The 21,135-nt window shown below is 40.8% G+C and overlaps 1 pseudogene; it reads left to right on the top strand.

The window, feature by feature from the left end:
- LOC133554633 (AMP deaminase 2-like) overlaps positions 1–21,135 on the top strand; it is a 53,466-nt pseudogene that overhangs the window by 20,154 nt on the left and 12,177 nt on the right.

The raw sequence follows: 21,135 nt of genomic DNA on the forward strand, positions 1-21,135 counted from the left end.
TTCCCCAAAGTAGGAGTCCCAAATTACATAAATCAAATATTGTCACAGCCAGCACATAAAAAAGCTGTTTATAACCTTCTAGATACATACATACATACATACATACATACATACATACATTTCAACATTATGAAATCCGTTTAGACATGAAACACCACCGATTAGTCACCTTTACACGCTTTTAATGCAATATTGTAATGCTGCCTTAAGCTGAGCCAATCAATGTCCACAATACTGACAGCGCCCCCTCATTGGTTTGTTCTCAACTACAATGGTATTGATATTTTTGTAGTTTATTTCGCCATTTTTATGCACGAGAAAGATTAAATTGTAGAATATGCTTCAAAAAACTAAATGATGCAATGTGCTGAAGACACGATATTTGAAGCGCGGTGTGGCAAGGGATGACTTTAATTGTAATTCTATTATAATTAACTGTGAAACCCATAGCTCCAGGGGTAAAATGAATTGCTGTGAATACATTTCACCGTAAATTACTGAAAAAGTTACAGTGAAAGTAATGCAACTATCAGCCAGTAATTTGCTGTGAATTTTCAATGAAAATGTTTTCGGCGCAGCCAAGCTCGTGGAATTTGTAAAATGAGAATAGAAATAAACAAAAAACCCTGCAGAAAGAGCAAAAATAATTTGCATGGAGACAGACCAGTTCAGTTTAGTTCAATTTCAGTTTATTTCCAACTTTATGATTCAATTTAATGCATCACAGGTTTATTGTGAGTTCAAACCAAAGACTATAAAAATGGGAGCCGTTGCGTTCCTGCTTGGCACTCAGCATTAAGGGTTGGAATTGGGGGTTAAATCACCAAAAATGATACCCCGGGCATGGCCATTGCTGCTGCCCACTGCTCCCCTCACCTCCCAGGGGGTGAACAAGGGTGATGGGTCAAATGCCGAGAATATTTTCGCCACTCCAAGTGTGTGTGTGACAATCATTTGTACTTTAACTTTACACTTTATATTTCCAGTTGTTTCATTACAGCATGTCCAAAAAGGAGTAGGAAGAAGCAGAGCTTATCTAATCCTACCCATTTTCATACCATAGCAATTTTATCCCATTTCCTTGTTCTCTGTAACAGAACAGTGAATACTTAATAATGGAGCCGTGACCTAGGATGGACCGCTCGCCTGTGTACCGTTTGGGTCATCTCTGCGCCGCTAGTCCGTCTCCGCTTGGGATGGTTTCCTGCTGGCTCCACTTTGGATGGGAGTCTCTCTGCTGTGTTGGATCCACTTTGGACTGGACTCTCACGGTTGTGTTGGATCCACTATGGAGTGAACTTTTACAGTATGATGTTAGACCCGCTCGACATCCATTGGTCTCGATTTCCCTGGGTGGGGGGTTGCCCGCATATGCGGTCCTCTCCAAGGTTTCTCATAGTCATCATTGTCACCGACGTCCCCCTGGGTCATCATTCTTACCGATGTCCCACTGGGTGTGAGTTTTCCTTGCCCTTATGTGGACTCTACCGAGAATGTTGTTGTGGTTTGTGTTGTGGTTTGTGCAGCCCTTTGAGACACTAGTGATTTAGGGCTATTTAAATAATCATTGATTGATTGATTAATTGATAAAATACCATAGTAAGTAAACAAATATTAAATACATAAATAATCAGTATTTAAAAAGAAAAAAAAAAGATTTAGGATATTAACATCAGTCGACTTAATTATTGTAATAATATTTTTTTTTTGTCCATATGATTCCCTTATCTCAGAATTGGACCGACGCGCCGGCCCTCTAATCTGTGAGAGGAGATGGGAATAAAGACATGATCTTCGTGTAGCTGAGCCAGCACTATTTACGTTTGTAATTCATGAACACAGCAAACATAATTTCAGCAAAAAACAAAAAAAAGCGGTGATGACGACATTTAGTAGGACGAAGGTTTGTAAGGTTTGCAGCGTGGCCAACCATCCATCACGTGATTTTATACGCCGTCTCCCACCTCCCCCTCCTCCGAGCTCTCCCGTGGTACATTCCAGAAATGAGGAAGAGCAGCTCCAGGAGCAGGAGGAAGGGGGGTCTCACACACACACACACTGGCACCATGTGAGGGGGGAGTTAATGGACCTGCAGGACCACCTCAGTGTACGTATGGCAGGGATAGAGCGAGGAGCAGGACAATATGGCAGATGATTGTGTGTGCCTTTTTTCCCCTCTCACTTCAAACTCCTCTGTCCTTCCTCCCCCTCCATTGTGTTCAAGTAGGAAAGGACAGACGATGGCATCCTGGCATGCTCCATCTCTTCCTTTGTCTCCCCCCGTGTGTCTCCCCTCGCTCGGCCCTGTCTAGCTGCTGTGAAGAGACAGGTACCTCCACTATGTAGCCTGGTCCCGAGCCAAAGCAGAAATATCCCCCCTTCAATTCCTCACCCCTCCTCTTGTCCCTTGACGCCTTTGTGTAAGCGCCTGGAGCCGCGCCTTCTTTAGCACACGGTGCTACTGTGGATTGACTGACACAAAAACTTGGAGTGGACTGAGAGGATTATTACAAGTTTTTAATGGCTATTGCATGACCAAGCATGCATCAGACTCTTTGAAGAGCTGTAGGAAGAAGCTTATTTAGACGGGACTAGTGGGACCTGACTTTCTTCACATGACTTTTTAACACTGATGCCAAGTTATTCATTTATCAGACTTCTTTTGCGCCTTTCAAACTCCCCCCAGAAAACCTTCCTATCATCATCGGCGGTCACTCGAAACGAGTATGACAATCCTCCTGGTAGGGTTGTATCCCTTTCTGGAGGGTGCCTGTGCATGAGACTAGTGCAAAGACAGTCACCACACGATCCTTGACAGAATCGGGTCGGGGTCCAGTGGCATGGAGTCCAAGACGACTGGGGACCCTTTTCTGCTGCAACCTCCTACCGCCATCGCAGCCGTTGTGGTAGTTGTTAAAATCTACCGTCTTCCGCCTGCTCTGCTGTCGAGGTCTTCACCGTATCCCTGGCTCGGTGGCAGTCAGGTACTAGGACTTTGCCAAGGGCCACCCGGGGTAACACTAGTTAAGCGGTTAACCTCCTTGTGCCCCAAGACCCCATAGAGGAGCTTCCACTGCCGGATGCACTTTAACATCATGCCCAGGACGTACCTTCCTATCACAATGTTAGCACTAGATTGTGAATATAGCTGAGGGGTTTTTTTTGTGTTGGGAAACATCGGTGGATGAAATCTGCGCAGTCATGCAAACACAGATTGCTGTTGCATTTTGGCTAAAATCTACATTTTAAAATGGGTTTTTTATGCAATACAGAGCAGTGTATACAGATGTGTGTAGAAATCATGATGCTGTGGGTCTGTTTTGATTGGTGACTATAAACTCTGCCAAGCAACAATAGGTTGTGTATTGTGTGACAGGACAATTAAAATGTTGATTTTAGCTGCTGAATATCTTACTGTGGTTGGGAATGTTTATGTTTTTCTCATAGTGATGAGTCATTCGTGAACGAGCCATCTTCATTTTCTGATATTTCTTTCAATGGAAGCAGTCTTTGGTAGACCAGCAAATACTGTTACCCCGGATGCTGATTCTTCTTTTATTTGTGCACATTCTAAGTCCCGATTTGTCGTTCAGTTTCTTGTAAATGTTGCGTTGGTTCACTAGCTCAGTGGCCTTGTGGTTAGAGACTGGAAGGTTGTGAGTTCAAACCCCGGCCGAGTCATACCAAAGACTATACAAATGGGACCCATTACCTCCCAGCAGCATGGTGGATCTGAGGTTAGTGCGTTTGCCTCACAGTACGAAAATCCTGGGTTCGATTCTGGGCTCGGGATCTTTACATGTGGAGTTTGCATGTTCTCCCCGTGACTGCGTGGGTTCCCTCCGGGTACTCCGGCTTCCTCCCACCTCAAAAGACATGCACCTGGGGATAGGTTGATTGGCAACACAGAAAATTGGCCCTAGTGTGTGAATATGAGTGTTTCTCATTGTCATCCCGCTGGGTTGAGTTTTTCCTTGCCCTGATGTGAGATCTAAACCGAGGATGTCGTTGTGGCTTGTCCAGCCCTTTGAGACACTTGTGATTTAGGGCTATATAAATAAACATTGATTGATTGACTGATTGTTTGATTGATTATGAATGTTGTCCGTCTATCTGTGTTGGCCCTGCGATGAGGTGGCGACTTGTCCAGGGTGTACAGTGTGCAGCTGAGTGACCCGCGCCCGCGACCCCAAAAGGGACAAGCGGTAGAAAATGTGACCGTGTGAGCAGCTTTGATTGCTCCAAAGCCACTTTTTAACTTCAATCGTGAATGAAGAGTAATCTGTTAAACTTTTCAAGTTTGTTGTGAGGTCGTTCCATTTCTTTATGGCTTTATATGAAAAGGCTGATTGTGCAAAATATGTTTTACATCTGGGTACGCTACACCGCCCGCTGGTGGAGGCTTGTGTGTTTCTAGTTGTCACAGCAGATGTAAACTGAACAAAGTGTTTAAGTGGCGCTGGTGCAGTCTTATTTAGGATTCGATGGGCCATTCGTATTGATGCTAATCTTTGAATGTTAGCTAAATTTGACAAATCTATATTTTTGGAGAACTTAGCAGTAATGGTGGTGTTGTGGTTTTCGGTCAAGGATTTTGAGCGACTGTTTGTGCAAAGTTTCCAATGGTGTCAGTGTGATTTTGCTTGCCTGCAACCAACATGTCATACAATAATAAAAATGAGACATAATCAGTGCATTAAAATAATTTTTAGCTGCCTCCAGTGTTAATAAATTCCTGATACATTTGAACGTTTTTATGCTGTATTTAAGACTCTGGCAAATCTGTTTGATATGTTTTTTAAAGCTAAGTGTTGGTCTAAAATGACACCCGGGTAACGATATTCACTAACATTTTGTATTATTTCCCATTTAACTGTTGTATTTGGAAAGGATGAAAATTTATATTTGTTTACAAAATACGTTGTTGCAATTTTCTTAATGTTTAATATAAGACTAGAGTCATGTAGCCATATTGCCACCTTCTCCATGGCTGCTGTAAGTTTTCTGTTTTTTTCTGGTGGGTTTTTGGACAAGTGTGTGACAGGATTGATAATAATAACAATAATAATGTAAATAATATGTAAAGTAATAAATGATTAATGAATATTTGATCCGATTATATTTTTATATTAGAAATCCATGTTACAAGTCTTCTGGTAATAAATCCATTGAAGTAGCACAAAAACCCATAAGAGTCTAAATTACCATCACTATTGTCGTGTCTCAATTGGCAGATCTATTGTAATCTAATGATACCAATGAGATAGTCAGGGAAAGTTTTTCATAATAAAGTACAATAAAATGTGCTCATCTTTGTTGTTTACTTGCTGCTTGAAGGCATCAGACGACCCTGTTTCCACTTGTGCACAGAGCACACAGGGCATGATGTGCTTTGAGTTGGACGCGTCACGCTGTTTTTTTACTGAAATATTTATGCACTAAAGGTCTCTCGACAAGCTCATGCTATTTGACCCCATTCTAAGCCTCCTTACTAACATGCATGCTATTGTTTCCCTTACACCTCAGCATGCCTCTTTGCTGTTTACGGTCTCTTTTATGCCTTACCCTGCTCATTTAGATCCATAAAAGCTCCAGTGCAAGAGATTATATGGTATCATCAAGTAAACCATGACTTATTTTACCGCTGCTTGTGGCTCCGACTGTGAGGGGATGAGATGTTACGTAACCTAGATGCATCTGATCCAAATATAGCAGCCATTATGGGGATTAGCTCCGGGTACGCTTGGCTCGGCTTCACCGGGGCCCATCTTGGGTGTCTTTGCCGCTGGTCGCATGTTGCCCTTGACGACAACACTGTCCTATGTTATCAGGGGAAAGTGATATGGTCCAAAGTGACATCTTAGCAGGCCATTAGCTTGCACAGACGAGCGCGGCGACATCTGTGACTCTGTGGCTGAGGGTGAAGCTTGTTTGACTCAGGCTTGTTTTGCATAGTGAGGACACCGCTTCGTACTATTTCACCTGCACTATCTCACAAAAGTCGTTTAATTACAGATGCATAGTATTGTAGAAATTAAAAGTGGATATGCTATAAAGTAGTAGGTACAATGGTTGGATTGCTGCTATTATGTAGTGGACTTTGCATGCAGTTACAATTCCAAGATGTTATTTGGCAATAGTGCACAGGCTTTGATGTGTTGCCTAGCCAGAAAGTAGTCTTTGCCATGAAGCTGAATGTGCCATTTTAGTTTTATACTGAGTCCTACAAATGTGAAAGGTACATGGCCGTTTTCCACCATGACTAACATGATAAAATGCCTTGCTGTAGAGCAGTGATTATCAAACTGCAGTGCATGTATCATTAGTTGTACGCGGGCTCCTTCTAATCCAGTGGTTCTTAACCTTATTAGAGGTACCGAACCCCACCAATTTCATATACGCATTCACCGAACCCTTTAGTGAAAAAATAAATACATAAAAAAATTCTAATTTGAAGACAAAGTTATATGGCTTGTTTTTTACTGGTGCACAAAATGAACCGTGCATGAACATCCCCTTGTTAAAAGAACAAAACCAACACATAAACTCACAAAAAATTACACACTTGCAAATCAGATGTAAAAAATTAGAGGGAACATTTTTTGGGGGTATCCAAAATACGCCGATAGGGAAAAGTTTTTATTTACACGATGAGTTGGGTGTGTTTTGACCTCCGCGGCGCAGGCTCCGCCGAACCCTTGAGGCAAACTCACCGAACCCCTAGGGTTCGATCGAACCCAGGTTAAGAACCACTGATCTAGTCGTACACCAAATAATTATTTGATTAAAGTAAATGTTTTATTTTTTCACTGTGTGTAATGTTACATTGGCCAAAAATATATAATAGAACCTCTGGCTTGTTTTTAACAAATACTCAGGCCTACTACGCTACTGTTTTTTAATGTTGGTCATTACGGTGGTACTTGGAGAGCCACATTTTTTCTGAGGTGGCACTTGGTGGAAAAGGTTTGAAAGTCACTGCTCAAGAGGATGAAGATAATGGCGTTGCCAAGTATGCTTCCATACCTGTACCCCATTTTGCACCTGAAGCATCCTCAAATCGAAGGTGGAAGAGTGAAATACTTTTAGTATCCACCAACTAGACCGGTGATGTCATCATGGAGGCGTGTGAGAGGATTGCTGTAACAGCCTGATCAGCTCTGGTGAACTTCCAAATCCAAGAGGATCGACTCACTGCCAGATATTAATGGTGCTTGCACTAAATAGTCACACTTTGGATGTACTCACTTGTGTCGAGTCATTTTAAGAAGGTAGTAGCGCATAATTGCTACACAAGTACTGTTGTTTGAATGTGAGAGGAGTACTTATTTTCAGAGTTCAAAACATTCATTTGGCCTCACTATGCTCAGTGGAGCGTTAAATAGCAGGGATGATGCTGCTCCTGCATGTTGAGTAGGATGTGTTGGTAAGATGGTGCTGAACAGAAGGTGGTGGAACACGCAAGTTGTCGTCTCCTCTCCTCTTGTCGTCACTCCGTCTTTTCACCAATTGTTCTCATTCCTGGCATAAAGCCAGTGTTTCTCAGATACTGGGATGTCGCGGTGAGTTGTTATTTGTGTCTACACTCTGGTATTCATGTTTGAACGATACACAAGCCTGCAGCTAGGTAGAAACAGTAGTCACTCAGTCTAATCAACAGGCTCTCTGTTCTACCCAGTAGTAGAAAGTACTGTATTTTTCGGATTAGAAATCGCTCCGGAGTATAAATCGCACCTGCCGAAAATGCATAATAAAGAGGGAAAAAAACATATATAAGTCGCACTGGAGTATAAGTCACATTTTTTGGGGAAATTTATTTGATAAAACCCAACACCAAGAATAGACATTTCAAAGGCAATTTAAAATAAATAAAGAATACTGAACAACAGGCTGAATAAGTGTACGTTATATGACGCATAAATAACCAACTGAGAATGTGCCTGGTATGTTAACGTAACATATTATGGTAAGAGTCATTCAAATAACTATAACATATAGAACATGCTGTACGTTTACCAAACAATCTGTCACTCCTAATCGCTAAATCCCATGAAATCTTATACGTCTAGTCTCTTACGTAAATGAGCTAAATACCATTATTTGATATTTTACGGTAAAGTGTTAATAATTTCACACATAAGTCGCTCCTGAGTATAAGTCGCACCCTTGGCCAAACTATGAAAAAAACTGTGACTTATAGTCCGATAAATACGGTACACAGGAACTCCTTCGCAATACGGACTCAATGTCCCTCTTTAAATCAAGACTTAAAACACACCTATTCCTAAGTGCTTATTCACTGTAAATTTAATCATTCATTGTTGTTATATGGGCTTCACGGTGGCAGAGGGGTTAGTGCGTCTGCCTCACAATACGAAGTTCCTGCAGTCCTGGGTTCAAATCCAGGCTCGGGATCTTCCTGTGTGGAGTTTGCATGTTCTCCCCATGAATGCGTGGGTTCCCTCCGGGTACTCCGGCTTCCTCCCACCTCCAAAGACATGCACCTGGGGATAGGTTGATTGGCAACTCTAAATTGGCTCTAGTGTGTGAATGTGAGTGTGAATGTTGTCTGTCTATCTGTGTTGGCCCTGCGATAAATTGGCGACTTGTCCAGGGTGTACCCCGCCTTCCGCCCGATTGTAGCTGAGATAGGCGCCAGCGCCCCCCCGCAACCCCAAAAAAGGGAATAAGCGGTAGAAAATGGATGGATGGCATTGTTGTTATCCGATTGATTTAATTATTTTGTTTGTGTACAGTATCCTTGAGTTTCTAGAAAGGCGCCTTATAAGTAAAATGTATTATTATTTTTAGTATTATTATTATTCATGAGGACAGACATGCAAAATGGATTGTGCTCCTTATTCTGCTCACTTAAGAGACTTAATCCTCTGTGCACAAGTTTAGTAGATCAGCTTTGCGTGTGCCATCAAGTTTTTTAGTACACGCAAACGTAAAAACCCCAAAAACCAGTGAAGTTGGCACATTGTGTAAATCCTAAATAAAAACAGAATACAATGATTTGCAAATCTTTTTCAACCTATATTCAATTAAATAGACTGCAAAGAAAAGATACTCAACGTTCGAACTGAAAAACTGTATTTTTTGCAAATATTAGCTCAACATGTTTCAAAAAAGCAGGCAAAATTGGCAAAAAAGACAGAAAGTTGAGGAATGCTCATCAAACATTCAAGCAACGTTATCATGGACGCCCCTGCTTATTTCAGCAAGACAATGCCAAGCCATGTGTTACAACAGCAGGGTTTCATAGTAAAACATTGGCCTGCCTGTAGTCCATACCTGTCTCCCATTGAAAATGTGTGGCGCATTATAAAAGATTACAACGGAGACCCCAGACTGTTGAACAACTTAAGCTGTACATCAAGGAAGAATAGGAGAGAATTCCACCTGAAAAGCTTAAAAAATTGGTTTCCTCAGTTCCCAAACATTTACTGAGTTTTGTTAAAAGGAGAGGCCATGTAACACAGTGATAAAAATGCCCCTGTGCCAACTTTTTTGCAATGTGTTGCTGCCATTAAATTGTAAGGTAATGATTATTTACAAACAAAAATTAAGTTTCTTAGTTCGAACATTAAATATCTTGTCTTTGCAGTCTATTCAATTGACTATAAGTTGAAAAGGATTATGGACAAGTGGTAGAAAATGGATGGATGGATTTGCAAAACATTGTATTCTGTTTTTATTTACGAATTACACAACATGCCAACTTCACTTGTTTTGGGTTTTGTAGATCAGGCCTATTTTTTTCTAAGCTTTCGCGGTCCACATAAAACGATGTGACGGACCAGATCTGGCCCCCAAACACCTGCGCTATGGAGGGTACAACAGGGTGCAAAAATGATCATGCTTTTATAATGGAAGATTGATTAATCTTTTTCAGTGGACCTCCGTGGTACTCGCCACCTTCTCACTCCCCAGCATTCTTTACCTGGGATTCCCGTGGCCTTGAAACAGTCCATTGACCTGCGGACATCCATGGACGGGAAGTACAAGGAAATCGCTGAGGTCAGTTGTTGTTGTCATCGTTATCAACGCTTGCGGTGTTTTGTTCAACGTGTGTGTGTGTCCTTGTGAAGGAGCTGTTCTCACGAAGCCTGGCAGACAGTGAGATGCGCAGCGCTCCTTATGAGTTCCCAGAGGACAGCCCTATAGAAAAACTGGAGGAGAGACGCCAGCGTCTGGAGAGACAGATTAGCCAGGACGTCAAGTATGCGAGATTTGATTAACATAATAACCTACATTAACTTCTTTACAATGTTGTTTTCTTTCTTCAGGACTACTTTTACTAGTTTTATGTATACCACTATAGCCAAACATTAATAAACTCGAAAACAATTGAACCTCTAAAGTCAAACATTTCTATATAAAAAGCATGCCTCAAATGCCAAAAAAAACCCTAGTTTATCTTGCAATTGTATGATATGAGCAACGCTGTTAAATATCAGTTACTTACACAAACTGACTGATTGAATATAAAAATAACATACAGTAATTAATCTGTCTTTATGTTAATATGACAGTTAAGAAAAACTTGGCTTTTATAGTTCATACATTGGACTTAGACTTAGACAAACTTTATTGATCCACAAGGGAAATAGTTCCACACAGTAGCTCAGTTACAAAGGATGGAAAGGGTAAGAATGGAAAGGATATGCAGGTATAAAGTAGACAAAAAATGTACCATAGCAGCAATATAAAATATAACATATATATAATATTAACATAATATTTTACAGTATATTATATATTCTGATATATTATATTATATTATATTATATTTTTATATAATATATACAATATAAATGTTTTTTGTTTGACTCTAGAAACAATTTGACAATAATTCACCGGAGTTATCTCATCTTCAAAGTTGCCTCTGATTTACTAATGTTGTAAAAATGTGTAGAATAAATAATACATTTCTACATTTTTGTCAACAAAGATTTGCTTCAGCCTGAGACACACAGTCATTTTGATAGTAGGCTATTACAGCTAATATAGACACTTACGTCATGCGTTGATTTCATTAAAAGACTTGTATACGGCTATTAATTTTTGGCGGCTCCAGACAGATTTGTTCTTTGTATTTTTGGTCCAATATGGTTCGTTCAACATTTTGGATTACCGACCCCTACTCTATACCAGTGGTTCTCAAGCTTTTTTCAGTTATGTACCCCCTGTGCACACTTTTTTAATTTAAGTACCCCCTAATCAGAGCAAAGCATTTTTGGTTGAAAAAAAGAGATAAAGAAGTAAAATACAGCACTATGTCATCAGTTTCTGATTTATTAAATTGTGTAACAGTGCAAAATATTGCTCATTTGTAGTGGTCTTTCTTGAACTATTTGGAAAAAAATATATAAAAATAACAAAAAACTTGATGAAAAATAAAAAAGTGACTCAATTATAAATAAAGATTTCTACACATAAAAGTAATCATCAACTTAAAGTGCCCTCTTTGGGATTGTAATAGAGATCCATCTGGATTTATGAACTTCATTCTAAACATTTCTTCACAAAAAAGAGAAATCTTTAACATCAATATTTATGGAACATGTCCACAAAAAATCTAGCTGTCAACGCTGAATATTGCATTGTTGCATTTCTTTTCACAGTTTATGAACTTATATTCATATTTTGTTGAAGTATTAATCAATAAATATTTTTATAAAGTATTTTTGAATTGTTGTTATTTTTAGAATATTTTTTAAAAATCTCACATACCCCTTGGCATACCTTCAAGTACCCCCAGGGGTACCATTTGAGAACCACTGCTCTATACCATCCACTATTGCGCGATTATTCCGCCTGTATTTATAATTAATGCTCATGAATTAGATCATATTTTGACATCCCTGATTAAAATGTATTTTTAAATGTATTGCCTTCGACTTTTGAGGGTTCACATAATAAAAAGTATGTGTCTGTGCATTAGTAACCGCAAGAGCACTTGTTTTGCTGACCTTCATAGCTGTACAGGCTGAAACAGCACTATAATATAAGATGTGGTGCTTATATGTTGCTTAAAAGTCAACCAAATGGCATCTCGGTGTGATGAAAGAACGAAACACAATATTGATAAATGAGTCCCTCCCTCCTACGTGTGTTTTTGTGAGGATGATCAATGCTGACCAATGTGAGCTCAGCTTGTCTGTCCACAGATTTGAACCAGACATTTTGCTGCGAGCCAAACAGGAGTTTATGAAAACCGACAGCGCAGCTGATCTTGAGTGAGTGCCTCCACACTTACAAACACATGCTGGTCTCTCACAACAAGCCACTCAGTTACCCTCAAGCGGCAGAAGAGAACTTTTAAAAAGCGATGAATCTTCTGTCAGATACATGAAGGAGCAAAACCAAGCGCTGGACCTGCTGGAGAGAGAGCTGCCCCCAGAGAGAGAGTACCAGCGAGTCAGCATCTCTGGAGAGGAGAAATGTGGGGTAAGACGCGTGCTCATTATGTGCCGCATCTGAAATAGAGAATACACTTTTTTCATTGTTTGTGGCTTCTCAATCCAGGTTCCATTCACTGACCTGCTGGATGCAGCAAAGTGTGTGGTGAAGGCACTCTTCATTAGACAGAAGTACATGGGCCTTTCTATGCAGAGCTTCTGCACGACCACTGCTAGATACCTGCAGGAGCTGAGCGACCGACCCCTTGACCTAAACATCTATGAGGAGGACATCCAAGAGGCAGCAGAGGCCACCTTCACTACAGGTACATTACTCACCACAAACATGCTGCTCAAATATCCTCCCAATCGGGGGTCTTCAACATTGTCCAGGCCAAGAACCCCCAAATTGATGGCGCGATGGAGCGTATGTTTTACATTAAAAAAAAAAAAACATTTCATCAGGGGACTTTTTTGTAGTGCAATAAATAATAGCAGTAGTGCTGCTAATAGCTAACTGGCAAATAGTGTGCTAATTGGTAGTTGGGAATTGATGTACTAATCGCTAGATGGAAACTAGTGCGTTTGATATTGATTGATTGAAACTTTTATAAGTACAGTTTGTAGATTGCAAAGTACAGCACATATTCCGTACAATTGACTACTAAATGGTAACACCCGACCGATTAAGTTTTTCAACGTGTTTAAGTCGGGGTCCACGTTAATCAATTCATGGTAAATCATTAATCGCAAGCTGGTAAATAGTTCACAAATCGCTTACTGGCAACTACAGTACTAATCGTTAACTGGCAACTCCAGCGCTTATCGCTGGCTGGCAGTACAGCACTGATTAGTTGCTATATTACATGCTCACATAATTACAATAATGTACTTCAGGGGTCCTCAAACTTTTTGACTCGGGGGCCGCATTGGGTTAAAAAAAATTTGGACGAGGATCGGGGTGTCTGTGTATATGTATGTATATATATATATATATATATATATATATATATATATATATATATATATATATATATATATATATATATATATATTCCTTACACACTAATTGACTAAAAGAGTGCGCACTTTCCGCACGCTGCGGTGCGAGCGCAATGATGTCACGTTATCGATGGGAAAATGCCTTTTTAGACAATATGATTTGCCTGAGCAGCTAGAAGATCTCGAGAGTAACAAGGGGCCGGATTTTGGACGCTGGTGGGCCGTATTCATGTTGCGGTTAATAGTATTCTATCTTTATCTGTTATTTATACTTTCTGAATAAATGATGTGGTAATGTTCATCAGTCAACTCATTGGTGTTCATTTTCAATCTATCAAGATAAAAAAAAATAATATCAAAATTAAATTATAGGATGTTATTCATGTAGTTTGCTCATTTTCCTCGACTGGTGCACTAACATCTTGTTTATTTTTGTTTACATATGTAGCATCATTTACATACATACAAAGAATTGCGGGCTTCACGGTGGCAGAGGGGTTAGTGCGTCTGCCTCACAATACGAAGTTCCTGCAGTCCTGGGTTCAAATCCAGGCTCGGGATCTTCCTGTGTGGAGTTTGCATGTTCTCCCCGTGAATGCGTGGGTTCCCTCCGGGTACTCCGGCTTCCTCCCACTTCCAAAGACATGCACCTGGGGATAGGTTGATTGGCTACACTAAATTGGCCCTAGTGTTTGAATGTGAGTGTGAATGTCTATCTGTGTTGGCCCTGCGATGAGCTGGCGACTTGTCCAGGGTGTACCCCGCCTTCCGCCCGATTGTAGCTGAGATAGGCGCCAGTGCCCCCCGCGACCCCAAAAGGGAATAAGCGGTAGAAAATGGATGGATGGACAAAGAATTGCTATTGCGACATCTAGTGGACACATTTAGAATGCCAGTTTCTTTCATTTAAAAATTTTGGCTAAATTTTTTACTTGGCGAACTCATCCCTCGGGCCTGATTCGGCCCTGCTTTAAATGATGCTGTTTTTAAGAACTTACTGTGGAAACGCTTGTCAAAGATCTTCTGTATGACCAAAGCACCGCTGTTTTTAAGGACTTACTGCAAATAAATAGTTTTTATTTTTTCGATTGATTAATGATTGCTAGCAGCTTCGTCCTAATTAGTCCCGACAAAGAGGAAGGTAAATGACAAGTTGCTCCCACACGTTCCACCGCCCATCTACTTCACACGCCTTGCATGCTGCCTTATGTGCAGCACCCTTACGCCGACACTTGAGTCCTTCCAAATCTGCCATTCGCCGTTAAATTTTGTACTCCCACAGACCCCACAGTGCACCCACCTGTTTCTGCATCACACCCTTACAAAAACCTGGACCCGGCCAGCATGCCCCCAGACGTGGGCTACGGCTGCAAGATGGTGGATGGTGTCATGCACGTTTACACGTCAAGAACAACGATGGACAAGTGAGTTTTCATAGCAAGTCTAGCTTGTGATTTGTTGACTTGACGTGTGATTTGTGCTTACAGTGGTCCCTCGCCACTTTGCGGCCCCTTTAATATTGTCTCAAAGCATTGTGGATTTCAAAATTATGTACAAATGTATGATGTCTAGCTTTTGTGACATAGTGCACAACACACTAATAGCTGATGGCAGGACAATCGCAGAGCACTTTGTTCTCTGTCCCGGCAGCTGATTGGCTCAGACATACTGGGCCTCCTCAGTGCTTCAGCTCAGCTTCCTGTACTCTTTCTTCTCCTTGCGTGTTTGCGTTGCTGTCTTTGTGACATTTGGATTTATTTGAAGCCCTATACAGTGCACCCTGAAAGTGTTCAGAGCGTCACTTTTCTACATTTTGTTAAGTTGCAGCCTGATTACAAAATGAAATTAAATAATTTTTGTCCTCAAAAATCTACACAAAAATATCCCATAAAGACAATGCTAAGTTTTTATTTGAATTTTTTTGTAAATCTATTAAAACTTAAAAAAAATCAAAGAAGTATTCACAGACTTTTTGCCATGAAGCTCAAAAGTGAGCTCAGGTGCATCTTGTCTCAACTGAACATCCTTAACCTGTTCCTCCAGCTTAATTATGATAAATCGTCATTGTCATTGTGGGGTGTTGTGTGTAGAATTTTGAGGACAAAAATGAAATAATTCCATTGAGGAAAGACAGAATATAAGACCCTAATGTCAGGCTTGCCCCTGACAGTTTGTCTATGTTTTAGTATTTCCCTCTGCATTTGTCTTTGTTTCCTGTGTGTGTAGTGTTTCCTCTGAGCGCTCTTATTTTGTCTGTTTCCTGTGTTTCTCCCTGAGCGCTGTTTCTCCTCAGCTGCGGCTGATTGGCACCTGGCCACACCTGGTGTCAATCAGCCCATTCCTATTTGTACCTGCTTTGTTCCTCCAGTGAGGGATGGATTATTGTCTTGTCGATGTCCCTCCTGTATTGTCGCTCCTGTCGTGTCGTGTCGTGTCGTGTCTTTGCAGGGTAGCGGTAAGCTATATTTCGGTTGCGGTTTTTAGCTTACTGCCTTTTGTTCCTTGCTTCCAAGTTTGTTTTTATATTACATGTACAACTTCTGTTTCTTGCTCGATTCTTGCTAGCTTCCATGCTAAGTTCCCTTTTGTTTTCTAGCTCCAATGCTAGCTCCCTTAGTTTGTAATCCGCCTCGTGCGCGCTTTGTGTTAGTACCCTTTTGTTTGTTCTTGTTCTATTATTTAAATTAAATCATGTTTTCGTATTCAATGCCTGCCTCCTTTTCTGCATCTTGGGGTTCGTCAACAACTAACTTTGACAGAATAATCCAGCCCAGACTGGATGGGAAGGCAGGTTGAAATAGGGGTGGGCTGATTGACGCCAAGTGTGGCCAGGTCCCAATCAGCCACAGTTGAGGGGAAACAGCGCTCAGTCAGAAACACAGGAAACAGACAAAATAAGCACACAGAGAGGAAACAAAGACTAATGCAAAGGAAAAAAAATAAAACATAACCAAACTGTCAGGGATGAACCTGACACCTACTTTGCAGTAAGTCACCTACCAAGGGGGGTCTGGATTATATCGCACACACTCGGGGAATGATTACATTTATTTTTTGGATTGCAATAAATAGCAAATATATGTACAGCATTCAAAACGATGCAAAATGAGTCAACTTGTAATACATTTTGATTTTGAAAGGAAATTTAACAATTTTGAATATGTTCAAAAGTTTACCATTTTCAATGGGAATTCACAAGAATAATTATTTTAAACTTTATTACTGGCCATATTTGATGGTAATTAATCGAGCAGTTTCACTGTCAAAAATATATATTTATATTGTATGTTTAACCAAATTCAACTAGATTTGAAAAATAAATTGCTGTACATTCAAAAAACTAAAAAATGACTTTCTACTGAAGGTTCCCTGCTTTTGAGGAATCAGCTCACATCCAGATTATTAAAGGAATTTCAAAAAATTATTCACAGTTCAATAATTTCCCATTATATTCCTATGAATCATCATTCGATTCCGAGGCTCGTATCTTTCTGTGTGGAGTTTATACCGTATGTTCTCCCCGTGACTGCGTGGGTCCCCTCCGGGTACTCCGGTTTCCTCCCACCTCCAAAGACATGCACCTGGGGATAGGTTGATTGGCAACACTAAATTGGCCCTAGTGTGTGAATGTGAGTGTGAATGTTGTCTCTCTGTGTTTGCCCTGCAAAGAGGTGGCGACTTGTCCATTGTGTACACCGTCTTCCGCCCGAATGCAGCTGGGATAGGCTCCAGCACCCCCGTTATCCCAAATGGGACAAGCGGTAGATAATGGATGGCTGTATGGTACATTATTACTCATGTGAAGTTTCCTGCATGGAAATGATTGTAATTGTGCATGGCTCCCATTGCACCTGTGTTTTTACTGATGATTGCATATTTCTGGCAGGAGCACAGAGCTGGACCTTCCATATCCAAACCTGCAGGAGTATATCGCTGATATGAACGTCATGATGGCGCTCATCATCAACGGACCAGTGTATGTTATCTGTTCTCTTCTTTACATTACATTTCCTACACAGCTTCGATTTTATATGACATGATGTAAATTCCCGCAGAGGGTCTTTGTATGCCATGACGAATGGCAAAAAACTGCAAATAATAGACACCCATGAAAGGCCCTAAAATTTAAAAAAAATTATAAACCAAACCCTAAAATACGCCTCTCACAGTTATTACATTTGTAAACAACGACACGTCTTGTCAAAACATTTTATTGTTGGATTATTCGCTGCAGCAATCTTTTCCCCCCACAGATAGTGCTAACAAACCACTATTTATGTTATCAGCCAAAAAAAAATTCTTACAATATAAGCCTACGAAAAGAAGCAGAAGCAGGTGGAAATCTACTGTATCACCATATTGTGGTTTAAAAACTACCATGGGAAGTTTTGAAAATGTGTTTGTATATTTCAGTTAATTGGTTCCAGACATGGCCACGAGAAATTAATTTTCCATGGAATAGGAATCATTAATTATTCATCCATCCATTTTCTACCGCTTGTCCGTCTCGGGGTGGGGGTGGGGGGGGGGGGGGGTGCTGGAGCCTATCCCAGCTGCACTCGTGCAGAAGGCGGCGTACACCCTGGACAAGTCGCCACCTCATCGCAGGGCCAACACAGATAGACAGACAACATTCACACTCACATTCACACACTAGGGGCCAATATAGTGTTGCCAATCAACCTAAATCATCCATCCATCCATCCATTTTCTACCGCTTGTCCCTTTTGGGGTCAGGGTCACGTCAACCTAAATCAATCAATGTTTATTTATATAGCACTAAATCACGTGTGTGTCTCAAAGGGCTGCACAAGCCACAACGACATCCTCGGCTCAGATCCCACATCAGGGCAAGGTAAAACTCAACCCACTGGGACAATGAGAAACCTTGAAGGGGACCGCAGATGTGGGGACCGGTGTAATGGACGTCGAGTCGATCTAGCAGTCCAGTCCATAGTGGATCCAACATAATAGTGAGAGTCCAGTCCATAGCGGATCTAACATAATAGTGAGAGTCCAGTCCATAGTGGGGCCAGCAGGAGACGGTCCCGAGCGGAGACAGGTCAGCAGCGCACAAGTGTCCCCAACCGATGCACAGGCGAGCGGTTCCACCCCGGGTCCCGACTTTTGGACAGCCAGCTTCATCCTACACGAGGCGGGGCAGAGCAGAAAAGAAACAGCAGATCAACTGGTCTAAAAGGGAGTATACAAATGAGTTTGAAGATGGGACTTAAATGTAATTTTATCACAGCTACAGAATTTAAAAAACTGTTTACTACCTTCTAAATACATTTTCCAACAATATGAGAGCCCTCTGGAAATGAAATAGCACCCTTTGGTCACCTTTACACTTTCTTATTCCAATATAGTAACGCTTCCTGAGGCTGGGCCAATCATAGGCCATGATACTGAACAGCATGTTCTGATTGATTTTGTGTCCTCTATTTAGTATTAAGTAGTCATTATTACTCTTGAAAATGCATAATTTAGCACTAAAAATGTGTAGAATGTAGGCTTTTGAAAACAATTTTGAAATATCCCCCCAAAATCTGCAAAGATGCAGTATTTGAATTGCAATGTAGCAAAAGACGACTGTAAAGAAATATGATGATAGAGTTTTTATTATTCATAAGTAATCATAATCATCATTCATAACTTTATTGGCAATTTGGCTCATCTTGACTGTTGATAACTGCATCACTAATATAAATGAACATTTAAATTCCCTTTATGGACAAACCTGAAATGTAGCAATTTTCCACTTATGAACTATGCAGTTGTAAGAAAGTGATGTTCCGTAAAGTAACTTGTTAAGCGACTTCATGGTATTAGTTTATTTCGAACCTGCACGCAGTTACAATATGGAAACTATCACATTTCTTCAGTTTTTTTATGACAGCATATCTGAAAAGGAGTAGGAACAAGCACAGTTTACTTAATCCTATACCTTTTCCATTTCATAGCAATTGCTAACACATTTGTTTGTTCTCTTCCTGTCCTCAATCTGTAACACAAACAAAATAAATGAAATGAATAAATTAACAAATCAATATAGTTCTCATTAATATATATAGTTAAGCTGCATGTCCCAAACGAACCATGATGCAACTTTTCCCACATGCAGGAAGTCCTTCTGCTACCGTCGCCTGCAGTATCTTAGCTCCAAGTTCCAGATGCACGTCCTCTTGAACGAGATTGAAAGAGCTGGCAGCCCAGAAGAAAGTCCCCCATCGAGACTTCTACAACATCCGGAAGGTCTCCCGGGCGTCATCTTTGCCAAAGCTTTTCTTTTTCTCTTTTCGTTTTTATTTCCTCCTCTCGATCCAGAGGCGTCATCTTCTTGTTTTGCGCACCTGCAGGTGGACACACATATCCACGCCTCCTCCTGCATGAACCAGAAGCACCTTCTGCGCTTCATCAAGAGAGCCATGAAGAAGTACCCACGGGAGATCGTGCACGTGGAGAGAGGCAAGGGCCAGACGCTCATGGAAGTGTTTGAGACGATGCACCTGACGGCCTTTGACCTCAGCGTGGACACCTTGGACATGCACGCCGTAAGTTCTCCTGCTGACCCCATTATGGACTGAACTCTCACACTATTATGTCAGATCCACTATGGACTAGACTCTCAGAATATTATGTCAGAGCCACTATGCACTAGACCAGACCTGGGCAAATTAAGGCCCAGGGGCTACATGTGGCCCGTTTAGCTTTTCAATCTGGCCCGCCGGACATTCCCAAATCATTTTTTTACATCTTTAAGATGGAAAGTGTAGCTGCCTTAATGATGTGCAGTGATATTTTCTAATGACCGTAAGTCTTGAACCATACAAAGTACAAACTTTGTACATCTAACACAATTTCCCAACTCATATGGAAACGGGGTTTGTATTTCAATGGTTGGAAGCTGCACTTTTGGATGCTATACCAGTTACTATGGCAATCTAATTAGTTGCTATGGTCATCTAATTCGTTACTATGGTAATCTACTTCACAGCAGCTCAGACGAGGCACCAAGCAGCGTAGGTGGGAAGCGTTTCCACAGACGCAGAATATCACTGAGTTCTAAAGCTTAGTGATATATCAGATATATCAGATTGTAGGTGGGTTTATTTTGTACCCTTCGCGTTCATATTTCACCGTTGGTTGAATTTTTGTTGCGTTTCACTTGATTGTAAAATATTTTGATCAAAAGGGGGTGTGACATTCATATTTTGTCAATATTCAGTGTTTTATCGTTCATAGAAAAAATGTAAAATTCCATTACGTTTTTTAAGGTGGTCTATCATAATGTTTTTAGCATTCAATCAGACATTATTGTGAGGTTTTGTACTAGTGTCCCTAAAAATAGATATACCGGCCCCCAAACACATTTTTTTTCTTTAAATGTGGCCCCCGATTAAAAATAATTGCCCAGGCCTGGACTAGACTCTCACAATATTTTGCGGTCCCTTCCAAGGCTTCAGATTGTCATGCCATTGGGTAGAGTTTTTTCTTTCCTTGATGTGGGATCTGAGCCCAGGATGTCGTTGTGGCTCGTGCAGCCTTTTGAGACACTTGTGATTTAGGGCTATATAAGTAAACATTGATTGATTGATTGATTGATTGATTGATTGATTGATTGAAGTTCCACGTGATCGAATCCCTGCTATTGATAAGACTGCAGGATCTTGTTAGCTTCAAATTGTCTGGCAATTTCTACCGTTTTTTTTCTCTGCTCCTGCAG

The sequence above is a fragment of the Nerophis ophidion genome, linkage group LG06, assembly GCF_033978795.1.
Source record: "Nerophis ophidion isolate RoL-2023_Sa linkage group LG06, RoL_Noph_v1.0, whole genome shotgun sequence".
In the NCBI taxonomy this organism is placed as follows: Eukaryota; Metazoa; Chordata; class Actinopteri; order Syngnathiformes; family Syngnathidae; genus Nerophis; species Nerophis ophidion.